The sequence below is a fragment of the Eretmochelys imbricata genome, chromosome 11 (genome assembly GCF_965152235.1).
Source record: "Eretmochelys imbricata isolate rEreImb1 chromosome 11, rEreImb1.hap1, whole genome shotgun sequence".
Classification (NCBI taxonomy): Eukaryota; Metazoa; Chordata; order Testudines; family Cheloniidae; genus Eretmochelys; species Eretmochelys imbricata.
Window position 1 is genome coordinate 23,285,809 of NC_135582.1, and position 15,973 is coordinate 23,301,781.

General features: G+C 39.8%; 1 protein-coding gene across 2 annotated transcripts in view; it reads left to right on the plus strand.

The window, feature by feature from the left end:
• The window catches only part of ARHGAP15 (Rho GTPase activating protein 15), a 448,076-nt gene that overhangs the window by 293,449 nt on the left and 138,654 nt on the right, over positions 1 to 15,973 (plus strand). The gene's annotated exons all lie outside the window — the stretch shown is intronic.

Sequence of the window (15,973 nt, forward strand, 5' to 3'; positions counted from 1 at the left end):
GGCGTTCAAAGGGCGGCCTTTCACAAAATTGTTTATTTTCACAGCTTCATCCAGTACTTGCTTTAGATCTGCCTGCATGTTCTGGGTGGCGAGTGCTTCCCTGTGAATGCAACAATGAGTCGATTTTGCTTCTGGTGCAACAGCTTGAATATGTGCAACAACTCCTTCCTTCAAACCAATCATGGCTCTGGTGCCATCCGTGCTTATTCCAACACAACAACTCCAATCCAAGTCATTGTTTTTGATAAAGTCATCAATAACTTTAAAAATAGCTTCTCCAGTTGTATGAGTTGGCATAGGTTGGCAGAACAAAATGTCATCATGGACTTCATTATTCAGCTCGTATCTGACAAACAACAAAAGATTAGCTAAATTCACAATATCAGTGGATTCATCCGCTTGCAGTGCATAGTAGCAACTCTTTTGTACTCTTGACAATAATTGCTGCTTTACGTTTTTGGCCATATCTGTGATGCTACAATGAACAGTGTTATTTGAGAGGGAGACACAATCTATACCTTTGCAAGCCTTGTCTTCAATCATCACTTGCACCATTACTTTGGCTGCAGGTTTTACTAATGTCTCACCAATCACTTCAGCAGCTCCGGACTTTGCAATTAAGTACGCCACACTATATGAAGCTTCCAAGGATTTCATATTTTCACCTCCCGTCACATTACGAATTGTTTTCTGGAAATTTTGGAGATCTTTGCGCCTATTTTCGAAGAATTCTACAGGTTTTCCCTCGTATTCTTTGTTTGCTATCGAAATGGCTTTTTAGGTTGGATGGTTTCCTACTTTCATTTGTGAGAGTCTCGTAACAAATCACACATAGTGGAACAGGCTCCACCTCATTGCCAGGCCACAAAAATCCCAGTTTAAGATATTCTTCAACATATTTGTGGGCTTTTTTCATTTTCTTTGCAGCTGATACGTTCAATAAACTTACAGATGGTTCATACGGTTCACTAATTTTGTCATCACAATTGTCTGATGTAGCCATATCACTGCATTTTTGGCATAATTATCACTAACATTCATATTTTCTTCAAAATTTTCTTTTGTACGTTTCAAACTCCCGTTTTTAGCCAGCGATCCATTGCTAATGGGTTTAACAAAAACGAAAAGAGAGAAATTTTGTATATTAATACACACCAAGTATGTACTTGCTACGATCATTAGATTACTATGAGTAGTTATTCACTTTTATCTTTTATCAGTCAGTATGACTTCTGCACATGCCACAAAGGCAAGTGTATTGCCCAAGCCGCGGTAACGCGCACGCTTGGTTTGCGTCGATTCTGCTGTGTTATTAGATGTTACTGAACACGTTATCATATTAGTTACAATGTAAACCTATGTGTATTTCTACTGTAAAAGTGTACACCATTCTTATATATTAAATTTTAGTGAATTGTTTTCTGCTGCTAAAAAAAAACTATGATAAAGTAAAATAAAAATTCTGCCGCGTACCCCTTGAAACCCTTTCATGTACCACCAGTGGTACACGTACCACACTTTGGGAAACACTGCTCTATGTCAATGAGAAAACGAAGGCCCGGACATACCTCTAGTCAGAGCCATATGAAGGGAAGCTCATTCTTGAGAATATCCACCTCCCAGCCACAAAAAATATTAAAGAATAAACAATATTCTCCCTTCCTCCTCAAAATCCAGGATGTGAGGCACAGTGCTATAGCTTAGCAGCAGCATTTATACCATCAAGCTATGTGTTTCCACTGTAAACCCCTATATTAAGAACTTAATAGCTCAACCATAATAACACACTTTGGGCTAAAGTCTGGCATGATGAGTCTTACCCTGGAAGGAAATATTTACAAAATGGTGGTTTCAGCTTCTTTTTCTGCCCCTGCTCCTCAGAAATGGCTTAAAATGATTTTTAAATAAAATTGTGTATGCAATTATTCCTTAATGTAGACTAATTGCTTTTTGTATTTTGGAAAAATAAACATTATAGTACCTGGGTTGACATTTTTTTTAAAAGGAAGTGCTAATGCAATAAAAGGAATTAAATAAAAATTTTAGTGTGTCCATATAGCACACTATGGGGTGGATTTCAAAATTTTTTAGCCTGCAACTTTCAGGAACAACTAATTGTTGTTGTAGTTTTATTACTGCAATTATTTACTAGATGAGTTTATGTCATATCAATGGCTAACCATGTGATATGAGAGGATAATCAGATTGATGCCTGAATGAGAACTGATCTCACAAATAATTTCTGGGGCAAAGAAGAGGCCAGGTTAAAAATCAGGGCCTATGGTTGTTTCTGTAACTCAGTTTACACCCAGTGGATTTATGAAATTTACACTGCATGGAGTTAATAATCTGGTAACTAAGAAATCCCCAAACAGGCTATTATATGTTAAGCCATTATGTGCTATTGAATTAGTGTTTCTTTTAAAGATCCCCAAATTAGACATTAACCTAATAGACTGCTCTAGCTCAATCAGGATCCTAACAGGTTATTGGTCCAAGAAGAGTTTTTAAGAATCTACATTGTAATTATATACCAAATTCTGCTTTGTTACATGCAAACAACCTCATTGGTTTGAATGGAGTTCTACACAGAATGTTTCCTAGTTATTTCATAATATACCATAAATATATCATTTAGAGAGCGAATTGACCTATTTGAGCATCTAATTCAGTGGTTCTCAAAGCCGGTCCGCTGCTTGTGCAGGGAAAGCCCCTGCCCGGCCTGACTGGTTTGTTTACCTGCCGTGTCCGCAGGTTCGGCCGACTGCGGCTCCCACTGGCCGCGGTTCACCGCTCCAGGCCAATGGGGGCTGCGGGAAGGGCGGCCAGCACATCCCTTGGCTCGTGCTGTTTCCCGCAGCCCCCATGGGCTGGAGCGGCGAACCGCGGCCAGTGGGAGCCGCAGTCGGCCGAACCTGCGGACACGGCAGGTAAACAAACCAGTCAGGCCGGGCAGGGGCTTTCCCTGCACAAGCGGCGGACTGGCTTTGAGAACTACTGATCTAATCTATCTGTCAATGAAAGATTACTCCATGCAGCATATTTTCTGGGGTGCCTTCTTCTGTCCAGTTTTCCAGTGATGTGTTTTCCTCCACATACTTGTGAGACTATTCCATAGTCTAGTAGATCTTACTATTAGAAAATATTTCCTGATGTTCATCCTACATTTTGATTGGCTACATATAATTTCTTTCCACTACTCCTAGTTGTACTAACATAGGACCCAATCCAGCAAAGCAATTAAGCGGATGCTTAACTTTAAGCACCTGAGTAGTCCCATTAAAGTAAATGGAACTACTCACTTTTTTAAAGCTAAGCAAATGCTTAAGTGCTTTCTGTTGAATTGGAGCTTTATGATGCCCTAAACAATTCATAAATCCAGACCAGAAATCTTAAACTTCCAGGTTTTTCTCAGGAAAAAAGGCATGTAAATCAGTTGTCCAGATCATGGCCAGCCCATATAGCAATGAAATACAAATATTCCTCTGCATCTCCAGAATCCAAAAGAGCACAGGGATTGATGCAGCAGGTTGATTGATTTAACACCCAAGTGGAAATCCTTGATTTAAACAATCAAGTGTAATCAACTTTTCCATTTGGACTTCAGTTATTTTTTAAAGAAAGGTGCATTTTAATTGGTTTATATAACCATTAAAACATGTTGATTTACAACTAAATTGAGCCTTTGCACTAGATTTGGTACATCCTTTTGCTACCAAGTAGGGTATACTATGACTATATACATTTATTTAAGCAATTATGTAGTTTAATGTTTTCACTTCTTATTAATGGTACATTTTAGTATATTAAATGATTAATGATAAATTGTTTACTAGATAATTAACTTTTTGCTCATGATTTGTGTCAAGCTGCATTAGGACAATAACTGGAATTTCTTCTTTGAGTAGTGTTCCTATGGGTGTTCCACTTCAGGGGCACATGTGCCTCTCAAGCTCGTGATTCCAGATTTTTCATTAGCACTGTCCTTTTGGCCTGGGTGTGTGCTCTATATAACCTCGTGCAGTGCACTGGGGGTATATAAAGCTTTGTGGGCAAACCAACCTCAGTTCCTTCTCTTCTGCATCAGCCTGTCTGCCTTGTATGTGCCTCAGCGTGTTTTGTAGTTGTATTAGTTAGGTTAGTGTTTCTAGCTACTGTTAGTTGTTGTTAGTATAGAATTAATTAGATAGTTGTGAGAGGTTTCAGTTTTTCCTCTCCCCTTTTTTCTCCTCCATTTTTTTCTGGAGAGTTTATTTGGTTTGGCTAGGCATACCTGGCTCACAGGTTTCAAATGCTGCCTCTCTTGTCTGAAGGCTATCCCAGTCTAAGTGTATCTATTGCTTAGGAGATTCCCTTAGGAGGGCCACACTGAGGTTATACTTCTACAGACAACAGGAGATTTAGCAGGTCTCAAACTGCCCAGAGATCATGATTGGCTCAGATCTCTGGTTTTCACAGAACCACCAAATCCACTAGAAAAAGACAGAGATTCCAGAGGAAAAGTGCTTCCCACCCTCCTTCAGCTAGTACCACTTTACCATCAAAACAGCAATTTTGATGAGTTAGTTGAGGGCTTGATTCCTCCCTCACCTATAATTTGCAAGCTACAATGCTTCGCACTTTTGGACAGTGCCTTTCCCATTTCCAACCGACCAGGAAGCATATTATAACAGATGTGACTCATAGAGGTTATAATAGTAGGCTACTCTATTCACTTTACACACCCTCTTCCCCATCCCTCTTCATCGACCCTGCTCATGAAACTATACTATAAGTCAAGAAGTACACTCCCTTCTTTGTTTAGGAGCAGTAGAACCAGTCCCATTCCCTCACCGGGGGAAAGGGTTTTATTCAAAGTATTTTCTTATGCCAAAGAAGGACAGAGGGTGGAGACCAATCTTAGATCTAAGACAACTGAACATATTTGTAAAGTCTCTAAAGTTCTGGATGGTGACTCTGGCAGCTATAAACCCTTTTCTAGAGGCAGGAGATTGTTTTTTGACCCCCAGCCTACAGGACACCTATTTCCATATAGCAACACATCCTTCACACAGGAGATAGCTGCACTCTTCTGCATCCTTCTACTTCATTCCATGACTCAAAGAGGAATTAAACCTGAATTGGGTCTTCAATATTTGCATAAGCAAAGATGATGATGCAATTAAAAATTATACCTGTAACTGCACTGCTTAAAATCTAACTCTTACTATAATTTGACATTGTTGTGCAATATTTGCTGCATTTATTTTACCTCCAAATCAGATAACAAATACTCAGTTCACATTGCTGTATATAAAGGAGGCAGGTAGATTATTTCTTTTCAAAAGTGACTGTTTGCTTCATGTCTCCGTTGTGTTGCAGTTACATTATTTGTGTTTCAACTAAAATATTTTTGTATCTGAATATGGTATGTGTAGAAGGTGATTTGTTCTGTTTAAAACTGTTGTAATATGTGCCTCACTTAAAAACCACCCTGTTTTGACATATAGTACCAGATCAATTCCTAATCTAAAATATGTGTTATTTTAATATAATACACTGTAATAGTGCTTCTCAAACTGTGGCCTGGAATACATTTCCAATGATCCACGGAGTTGCTTCTGTCAAAACAGTGAAGCTGTCTGCCAATTTCCAAAAAGAAGCACTTTCTGATATTTGTAACTGAATTCAAGACTCTCTAAAAGTTTTTATAGGCATTGGTGACTTTGTTCAGTGTCTTTTAACATGTGTTTCTTTGTGGAAATTCATCCACAAACAATTTTGGCCAAAATTATGGGAGTGGCAAACACAGGAAGACAGAACCAAATTGCCAAGTGACTTGGAGTGATTAGTGCAGTGGAGGTAGTTGGCAATGAGAAGAAAGGCAGTGCTAATAGCTGCAAATCTTATGCACAGGGAGAGGAAATAACTATATTTGGTAGATACAAAAGCAACTCCCCCATTTTATTAAAATGTATATGTTTTCATATTATCTTACTATCCTAATATCACTTTTTAATGTAACCAATGTTATACTTGCTCCAGGCAACGTGAGGGATCAGGATTGGATGGAAAATAGTCCATGAGAAGATTTTTATTTAAGAATTTTACTATAGCTATTTATTTTTTTATACAGCCAGAATTTTATAATGTGGGCACACATTAAAATAACATAACATGCCAATTAAAGCAAAGTTAAAAACTGCTAGTAGACATAGAATCTGGATATCAGTTGGGATGTTCAAGCTCAAGATGAGACTGAATAACTTACAAGGGTTAAAAAAGTATGGTCTTTGTCACCACTACATACAAATATATACAGTGTATACTAGAAAAATACAGTCCTGTATAGTAAATAAATATAACATCATATGAATATGTGCCCTCGTTTGTCTCATTTATATAATAGCCAGACATACAATTCTAAGAACTAGATATGTTGATGTATATTACTCCTGGGGCATTCTGCACCAAAAAAATTAAAAATTCCGAACACAATATTTTAAAATTCTGCAAATTTTATTTGTCAAAATAATACTACATAATCACACCAGTTTCAGTTATTTTGGTAATTTATTTCAAGATACCTGTTAGTAAGTATGTCTGTAACAATACAGACACACAAAACAATTCCCCCAGGAGTGGAGAGTTAAAGAAACCCCTATGACAACCCAGGTCCTGTTTCTCTGCATCCTTCTTCCCCCACAGGGCCCAGCCAGGGGATCAGATATCCACAACACATCCCTCCAGATCCCAGCCATGGGGGCCTCCCCAGCAAAATACACCCAAACCCTCTTGTCCCCCACACCCTGAGCCCAGCCACAGGGTCTCCCTTTGCCTAGTTACCTGCACACCTTCCTCCCCAGAGCCCAGGTATCCAGAGGGAGAAACATCCTGAAGCTCGGTCCCAGGCTTGCACAGAGTTTCCTGTGCACTACCCTCTCCTTCCCTCAGGGCATGCTGGGAACTGCATTTGACAGGAACCCTCTAGCTCCCTCCTCTTCCCCTCCCCCCAGCCTTGTCTTCTATGTGACAGCTGGGCTCTGCTGGGTCCAGCAGCCCCTATAGCGACCAGTAGCTCCACAACCCATTTCTCTGGGAGAATGGAAATTTCACAGGCACAACATTAATTTCTGCAAAATTCTGCATTGCGCAGTGGCACTGAATTCCCCTAGGAGTAGTATATGTCTGCATATTTTGTAAAATGAGGGCCAAGTCTTGCACACCAAAGCATTGTAACTTATTTTACAAGGTACACACTGCTGCACTCACATTTATCTGACAGCAGTGCTTAGATTTAAGGGTCTGACTTTTAAAACAGCCCTCCCATTTTGCAAACACAATTGTGAACAAATATAAATACTCCTATATAGACATCTAACTGCCTGAATGTACTTAAAATCAGATACATATTTATAAGCCTGCAAAATTATGCTCTCATTTCATATTGTGTGAAATATGGGAATTGAAGGTAAGCATCTTTTGAAAAAACAGGTCCTAAATCTCCATTTTAAGGGCCCAGTTTCTCCCAAACTATAAAATTTGGAATTAACTATGATGGTCTGTTTTTTTCTCACTGTATGGGCCAAACACAGCTCCTTGGATGTGAAAAGCAATTTGAATCCCATCAGGTGTCCCCTTAGGATTCTCTACTCATTGAACACATCCTGCCTACCCAGTGGCAGAGTATATTCTCTCTCCCAGCCTACAGTACTGGGAAATGATGTCAGAGATGTACACATGGTGTACAGTACACAGTACCTATCCCTGAAGTCAAAGGTGGTTTCTTTCCAGATAACTCTGGGGCATCTGAAAATTCCTTAAAGGAGCACCATTCTTCAGGGACATATCCAAAATGGCGGTGTCAGATGGAGAAAAGAGGAGTGGGCCTAACTGGTTTTTTCACCCATAACCAAGCAGCCCCAGGATAGGGAAGTCAGAGATCTTCCTAGTGACTCTTATATCCCTTCCTAGATATAACACAGTCCCAGTCACAGTCCTTCTGCAGTAACCTCTGTGGTCCAAGAATTGGGAATGGGGTACCAAAATCCAGGGACTATAAGCTCCCCACCAACCTTGCCCAAGCAGATTCATGGCACCCAACTGCGGAGTGCTTCCACCTTCATCAAATCAGAGCCAAATAATCATCAGCATTGGTCAGCCTGGTGAGGAAACAGCATACACAGCAGTAAGGAGTTAACTTGACTCTTGTTGTTAAAGACAGTATCAGGATTTGTCTCTGTTGTGCACTAGGTTATTTCTACTATCTATAAGAGGAATTGCCTAAAGAGCTATATCTGCCCTTCAGTTTGCACTCACAGCCCCCATTGAAATTAATGAGACTGACTCAGGGCAGTGTATAGCCCTGAGTGAAGAGTTTAGACCCCCCAGGTACAGCATTCATTAGTATTCTGCTGTTGCTCAGAAAATGCAGGCCTAATGTTTATGATGATGGATCCCCAAATGGGGCATGGTTTAATGAAAGTGGGAGGATTTAGCAAAGTGCATAAATTCTTTGTATGCTACTGTCTGAAACAGACTGATCCTGAGCCAGTCTAGTGAGCATAAGTTACAGCTGGCTTTTGCTGGAATATTTTATGCTCTTGACCCTCCTCAGTTGTGTAGCCAGTAGGGAGTTGTCAGGCTACATGTGTTTTTAAACTTCTTTCAGCTAAACCAGAGCTCCAAAGGCAAAATATACCACTCAAGGATATCATGTGGAGTTGTGACACTCCCTGGAGGGCTTGGGTCCATAAACCAATGAATGGATTACATTGAGTCATAAATGTAGTATTTTCATCCATGACAGATATAATCTTGAGCCTGTATTTTTCATGTTACTTAACTCTTTGAGAACATAATGTGTGACAGAACAGATACGGATAGAAATTTTGTATAAAGCATATTGCAATAAATATCAGTCAAGTATGCTTTATTCCTCGACCGTACATGTTTTGAGAAGTTAACAGGCACAGCTGGGATATAAGAAATGGAAATGTTGTACATATTTCTTGGTCATAGATATACCCTTTCTCTCTCCCCATCCCCCTTCATTAGATCCCCAGCTACTCTTTTGTGATCATCTCTTAGAAATAGCCAAGTTGCTTGTTTCCATCTGCGCCTGGCCAGTGGTGGCAACCTTCTTTTTTCTGATAGACTTTTCTTCTGGACTTCACTATTATTATCCACACCATTATCACATCAATAGTACTGCAGTGTGTGCTACATGGGGGCACACAAGCAGAAACAGTAGCTGGTAGAAAGCAGTAACGATGAATATCATTGTATCTGACAGGAAATACATGGTGCCCATGCTCTGGGATCTCTATTGGCTGCCTATTGGTTTTCACACAAATTTTATCTTTTTTACCTACAAAACCCTAAATGGCCTGGGACTTGCTTACCTGAAAAATCAGTTTTCATACCCGTAGTGCTGTACTGCCAGAATAGCAATTACCAGAAGTGTTCAAGTTCAGCTCAGAGGGGCTGGCGACCCCTCTATGTAAAAGAGAGGGAAATGGTAGCAGGGCACTCACTGTCAGGGCTCCCTCAACTTTGGAACATACGTCCTCTCTTGGTGCGGAATAGCCTGGATCTGTTGACTTTTAGGACGTGCTGCACAGACCATCCGCTTGCTAGGGCTCTTGGGAAGGTCTGAGTGTATCAGTGGGATGGGCATTGGGATAGATTGGGCGGCTTTGAATTACTGGCTAGTTGAGTTGATTTAATTTTGTTTGTGGGTGGGAGAAAGGTTTGGCTACTGGATTATTCCTATGGCAATTATCATTCATTCTACACAATTGTCTGGATCCTAAAACGGTAGATTGTGTCTTGTTCATATTTGACTAGGTGCTGTTGTTTCTTATGAGGAGGAAGTGGAGATGTATCTATTTTGTGAAGGAGATGGAACTGGTGCACCAGTGCTGTCAGCTATACTTGAACTCCTGGAAGCCCATTTGGTTTGGATTGGATAGCTAGAATGAGGCACATGCCATAAACTAAAGTACTTTGTCCATGCTTAGCCATATGGATTAAATACTAGCCATATTGGGCCTGGCTAGCCTAAACTTCAGAATATTAACACTGCCCACAACCAGATCCAGCAAAAGAGAGCAGAATGGAAGTTCTCTAGGAAATATTCAGAGACAGACAAAATCTTCCAATTAAGCACTTACATTTTAAGGACAAAATTTGGTCTTTAGAGCATTTTAAAAGGCTTTAAGGGGGGAAACTGGATTGTAGTTATTTCAGATATTAAATCGTGTTCCATAAAGTAGAGTAATGTTATTTTTTAAAATGCCGTTCCAGTTAAATCAAAGAGCTGGCATGTGTACACGAGGTCTGTGTTTGGTAGTTTTTTTCCCTTTGTCATAAACCTTGTTGATTTAAAAAGTGAACAAAGATGAATCAGGTGGTAAATATATTCATGTAATCATTTTCATTAATAAGACATTATAAATAATAGAGGGAAGGTTTTAAGTGTATAATTTTCTGTAACACAATTGAGATTTTTTCCACATCTTCAGCAGTAAGTTAATTAGAATCACCTGCATTTTCTTGGGCGGACACCAAATGGATTGCAAACAAAAACAGATTAAAATAGCTGTAGCTCATGGCATACAGATGACAAGATTCACAAAGAGGACAATCAGGCAATGAAAACCTCCTTTCTTTCAGATATTTTTAAAGGAAATTCAGCTCCTGTGATTCCTCTGTAAAAAGATGTTTATAAGTGTTTCACTGAAAGACTAGAATGGCTTTGTTTCTGATCCCATGATGAGTGAAAGAAATGTTTAAGAAAGATCACTTTACAGAGAGATTCAGAATGAAATGTGATGACTGTGATTCAAGCCAAGCCAAAAATTACAGCTCAGAATTAAAGGGGATGGACGTGGCTTGGGAATCTATTTTCCCACATTCCTTAATCTCAATCTTCCCAGCCAATGTTTAAGAGAAAATGCAGTGGAAAACAATGAGGTCACTTTGTTTAGCTACAAAAAAATGAGGATAAAAAGATGGCAAGAATATGTATTAGTAGCAACTGCATTTTTACAGTCAACATACTGCATGCTTGATGTAACTTTGATGACACATTCTAAACAAATATCTTCAAAGTTTAGTTTTCTTGTTTGTCACAGTGAACCTTCTAAATAAGTTTTGCTGTTCCTGTACTAAAACTACAAACTTCGTGGACATTAAAAACAGTGCTATACAATTGAGGGGAAGATTAAGCAAACTTGATTTAGGTATTTAACTGTAACGCTGTATGATGATGAGATGAGTACTCATATTTTATACTGTTATTGACCTTATTCCATTGTACAAATATGTCTAAGTAAACAATCTGCCACCAAGTGATATGAAAAGGAACAAAGTAAATTACATGACACGTTTATGGACTGAAACACAAAAATAATATCAGTTCAAAGGAAAAGAATATTGACAACATTATTGAAATGGTATAGATTGCATACACACTCTTCATTACTTAATTCAGGTATTGCAATCATTCCCATTCGAGGATGTTCAATTATTGGGTTTCCTACCTTGATCTTTAAACATGAAGCAAGAGATTTCGATGGTACTCTTGGTAGTGGGCAAGGAGTCTATAAAGAGAGGAAGAGAAGGGAGAATTATCTAGAACCAGAAAGTGAAAGCTTTCAAAAGTTCAAAGTTTACTAAATATTTCAAAAGTATATGCACTAGTGTGTGCATGGTGGGAAGAGAGGAGGCACAAGCTAAAAACTGTTAAAATCCAGATCCAGACACCTGAGTTTTCTGTTGTGGATAAGTTTTGGAACAATTTCTCCAGTGTCTGAAATACAGAGAGTTCTTCATCAGATTTCCATCTCCTTTTGTTCCATCTTTTATTTATCACTGCAAGGAAAATCTGACTCTCTCTTCATGTTGAAATGCTACTATATCTCTCTGATCATGTCAGACAACATTGATAAAATACACAATCATCTTCTTCACTTATATGTCTTTCAAGCAGAGTGACAAAGGCTTGTCTCATTTCCTGAAGTGTTTCACCAAACCCTCACACCAAGATCTTCCTTTGGGATGCCTAGATGGCCAGTTGTTGTTGTTGGGTTGTTTGGGTTTTTTTGTTTGTTTGTTTTGTTTTGTTTTGTATTTCTTAATGTGAAATTTTCCTGGAGTTTTCATGATCTGTGTCAGTTATAGGACTGGGCCTATAAGATAACCCTATGCTGGCACAAAGTGACTGTAAAGCAGTATGACCACTCCACTCCCCAAGAAAGTCCCCTGGCATAAAGAGTCCCTGGTCAGTTTGGTCCTATACAGAGAATCAGAAGGCTGCTATGAAGTAGGGAAGCTCAGGAAAATATAGAGTTTGAAATTCAACAACTGAACATCTTTATTCAAAAGTCAAAATTTAGGATGGTTACACTAGAATCAATATTCCCCTTCTTACAAAAGGAAATGTGGTTCATGGCTCTCAACATGAAGGATGCCTATTTTCATGTAGATATTCCTCTTCCCCACAGAAAGTTTCCTCAGATACTGGTAGGTCAGGAACATGACCAGTTCAGAGTCCTTCCCTTTGGACTGGCAATAACACCCAAGGTATTCACAAAGGTTTTCTATGTGGTGGTAGCCTTAATGAGATGTCATGGCTACACAGTCTTCCCATACTTGGATGACTAGCTCCTAACTGGTCATTCCAACCAACCAACAAAGGTCAGCAACTTTGTTCCTGCTCCATCTTTTAGCAATGCAGGGTATCTGTGAACAAAGAAAAATCCATTTTGAGCCCCACATGGATGATAAACTTTATCAAAGCAATACTGGACTCAATGTCAGCAGGAGCTTTCCTTGCCACAGAAAGATATCAGTCAATGAGAAATCTGAGGACACAGGGTACTCAAACCAAAAACTATAGTCAAAGTACACCTTTCTCTACCAGGCCACATGATCTCGTGTACTTATGTGACATCATTCACCAGACTTCATTTACCCTGCCGACAGGCCTGGCTCTGGTCTCTCTACACCCCAGACAGGAGCCACATGAACAGCAAAGTGACTGTACCCACCAAGGTCTTTGCCTCTCTCACATGGTGGTTGAACCCATAACGAGTGGGACTGGGAGTACGCTTCAACACTCCAACCCCCCAGTGTCACCGTAACAGACACATTCCTTCTGGGATGGGGTGCCCACCTAAATGACCACACCGTATATGGTTTTTGGATCCCATGGAAGGCAAGGCTGCAAATCAACCTACTGGAAGTGAGAGTGGTCCACCTGGCCTGCAGGGCATTGCTCCCACTCATACAACTTATCCAAATAATGTCAGATAATATTACCACCGTCTTTTAAATAAACAGTGTAGAACGAGATCCTTTCCCCTCTGCCTGGAAGCAGTCAGGCTTTGGAACTGATGCATCAGAAACCACATCACTATCGAAGCCACATATGTACCAGGTGTTCAGAATTCTCTAGTGGATAACCAAAGCAGGCACTTCTCTGCAGACCATCAATGGAAAATACACTACTTGGTCCTGAGCGAAATATTCACTTCATGGGGAACACACCAGTGGGATCTCTTCAAGTCCCAAATGAACAGGAAACTTCCCCTGAACTGCTCCAGAGCAGAGATGGGCCACAACTCCCAGGGTAATAGTCTCCTGTTATCATGACCCCACCAACTCAGATATGACTTTCCTTTCCATCCATCTCCCCATCCATCATGACAGGACCAGAGTCATTCTTATAGCATGCAACTGGGGCAGACAGTTTTGGTTCCCGGAACTTCTGAGAACCCATCCTCCAATCAGGATCTGTCCCTTCCTGGATCTTCTAACTCAGCAAGACAGCAAAATCAGACACTCCAATCCAGGCCCACTTCACCTCACAGTCTGTTTTTTGGATAGGCATCAGAACTAGAATACTCATGTTTGGAAGCTGTCCAAGCCATTCTTACTCAGATTAGGAAAGATTCAACTAGGAACGTCTATCTAGTTAAATGGAGATGTTTCTCTACCTGGGCACAGCACAATCAGTCTTCCTCAGGCTCTGCAGATGTCTCAGTCATTTTAGATTATCTTCTGTCACCGAAGAATTTGGATCTTTCCCTTAGTTTACTGAAAGTCATCTCACAGCAATCAGTGCTTTCTTCCTCCAGTGGAATTTTTAATCGCCCAACAACAGATTAGATTCCAGAAAGGCCTAGTCAAGGCCTTTTCTCTAGTGGTCAACCCTACACCTCAATGGGACCTCAATCTCATTGTGTCAATAGTCATAATATAAACCTTTGGCCAGATGCTGTATGACTCAGCTTTCCATGAATGTTGTATTTTTAGTTGCTATTACTTTGACCAGAAGGGTAAGCGAGATGGGAAGGTTTCCCTTCCCTTTCATCCTAAATTCCTCCTTAAGGTAATTTCTGAATTCCATGTCAACCAATCTATCCACTTACCTGTTTTTTCCCCCAAACTGCATGTTTCCATTGATGATTAAAGACTTAATTCCTTGGATGACAGACATGTCTTGGCATTCTATTTGGAAAGAACCAAACCAATCAGAAAATCACCAGGAATGTTTCTTGCTGTAGCAGAAAGGTCATAAGGCAAAGCAATATCTTCTCAGAGAAACTCAAAATGGATTTTTGGTTGCATCATAACATGCTATATTCCTCCCCAAGATGGGGTAAGGGCACACTGCAAGAGAGCACAAGCTGCTTCTGCAGCATCTCTACAGGAGGTACCAATACTGGATGTATGCAGAGCAGCTACCTGGAGTTTCATTCACACACTCACAAAACATTATGTGCTAATTCAGGCCTCTGCTACAGATATAGCTGTGGGGACTGCAGTTCTTCAAGCATCTTTACTGCCAGCATCCCCGCACCCCCTCCAATCTGAATACTCCTTGTCAGTCACCCACATGTGAAATACACTTAGACACCAGCATTCAAAGAATAAATGGAAGTTCTTTGAGATGTGTGGCCCCTAGCTGTATTCCACTACCCACCTTCTGTCCCCTCTGCTTCAAATCCTATTGGATTTGTGGTAAGAAGAGGAACTGGAGAGATGTTGGCCAGCACTACATCTTATGCCCAGTTGTGCAGCCCAATGGACACTTGTTAAGAATCTCTGGACTCAGGTGTGCATGTATACCAACATATGGAATACATGTAGGAACCACCCATCTTGAATAACTTCTAGTTAGAGGTAAGTAACCTCCATTTTTAGTCACTAAAAAGCTTGTTTTATTTATTTTTATTTGTAACCAAGCCAGTCTCTTTTATTCTTTCTTAGTGTCACTTAATGTCTGTTCTTTGTTAATAAACTTATTCTTGATTTATTACAAAATCATCTCTATGCTGTGTATTAAAGTAACATGTGAGTCTTTAGCTAACCTAACAGGCTGATGTGTGCTGCCTTCAGAGAGAGAGAGCAAACTTAATAATTTCTGTGAGTTTCCAGTGAGAGGGGCTGGACACTGGGAACTGGGGTTCATTGATTGTTACCTACAAGACAAGGTTTAGATTGGTAGAGTCTTGAAGTGTTTGCTGGCAAGGCAAACAGGCTGGTATGTCAGGGAACTGACACACAGCTTAGCAATAACAAAACTTTCCTTTTCTGAGGCAAAGAAGGTAACACAGTGGCTCACAGTTATGGGAGTCCTGTGCAGTACATCACAAACACGACAAATGCTTGATTACATAATAATTTTTTTAGTTTTAAAACATATTTTCTTTCTGTTTATCGGGAAGCATACCAGGTTCCTTTGAAATACAAGATTTTTACCCTGAACATAGCTGATTTTAAATGAAAGTACTGCCCAAGGGATGCCTTTCGTCAAGTTTACATTTTACTTTGTTATACCCAGTACGATGCTTCTTTTCATATAACTACCAACAGGTCTCAATACCAGATCAATTTCAGTAAATAGTTATTGTTAAAAGTTTTGAGTGCTCATGTATAGGAAATTATCAAACACTCAGTAATAAAATATAATGGATCTTAAGAT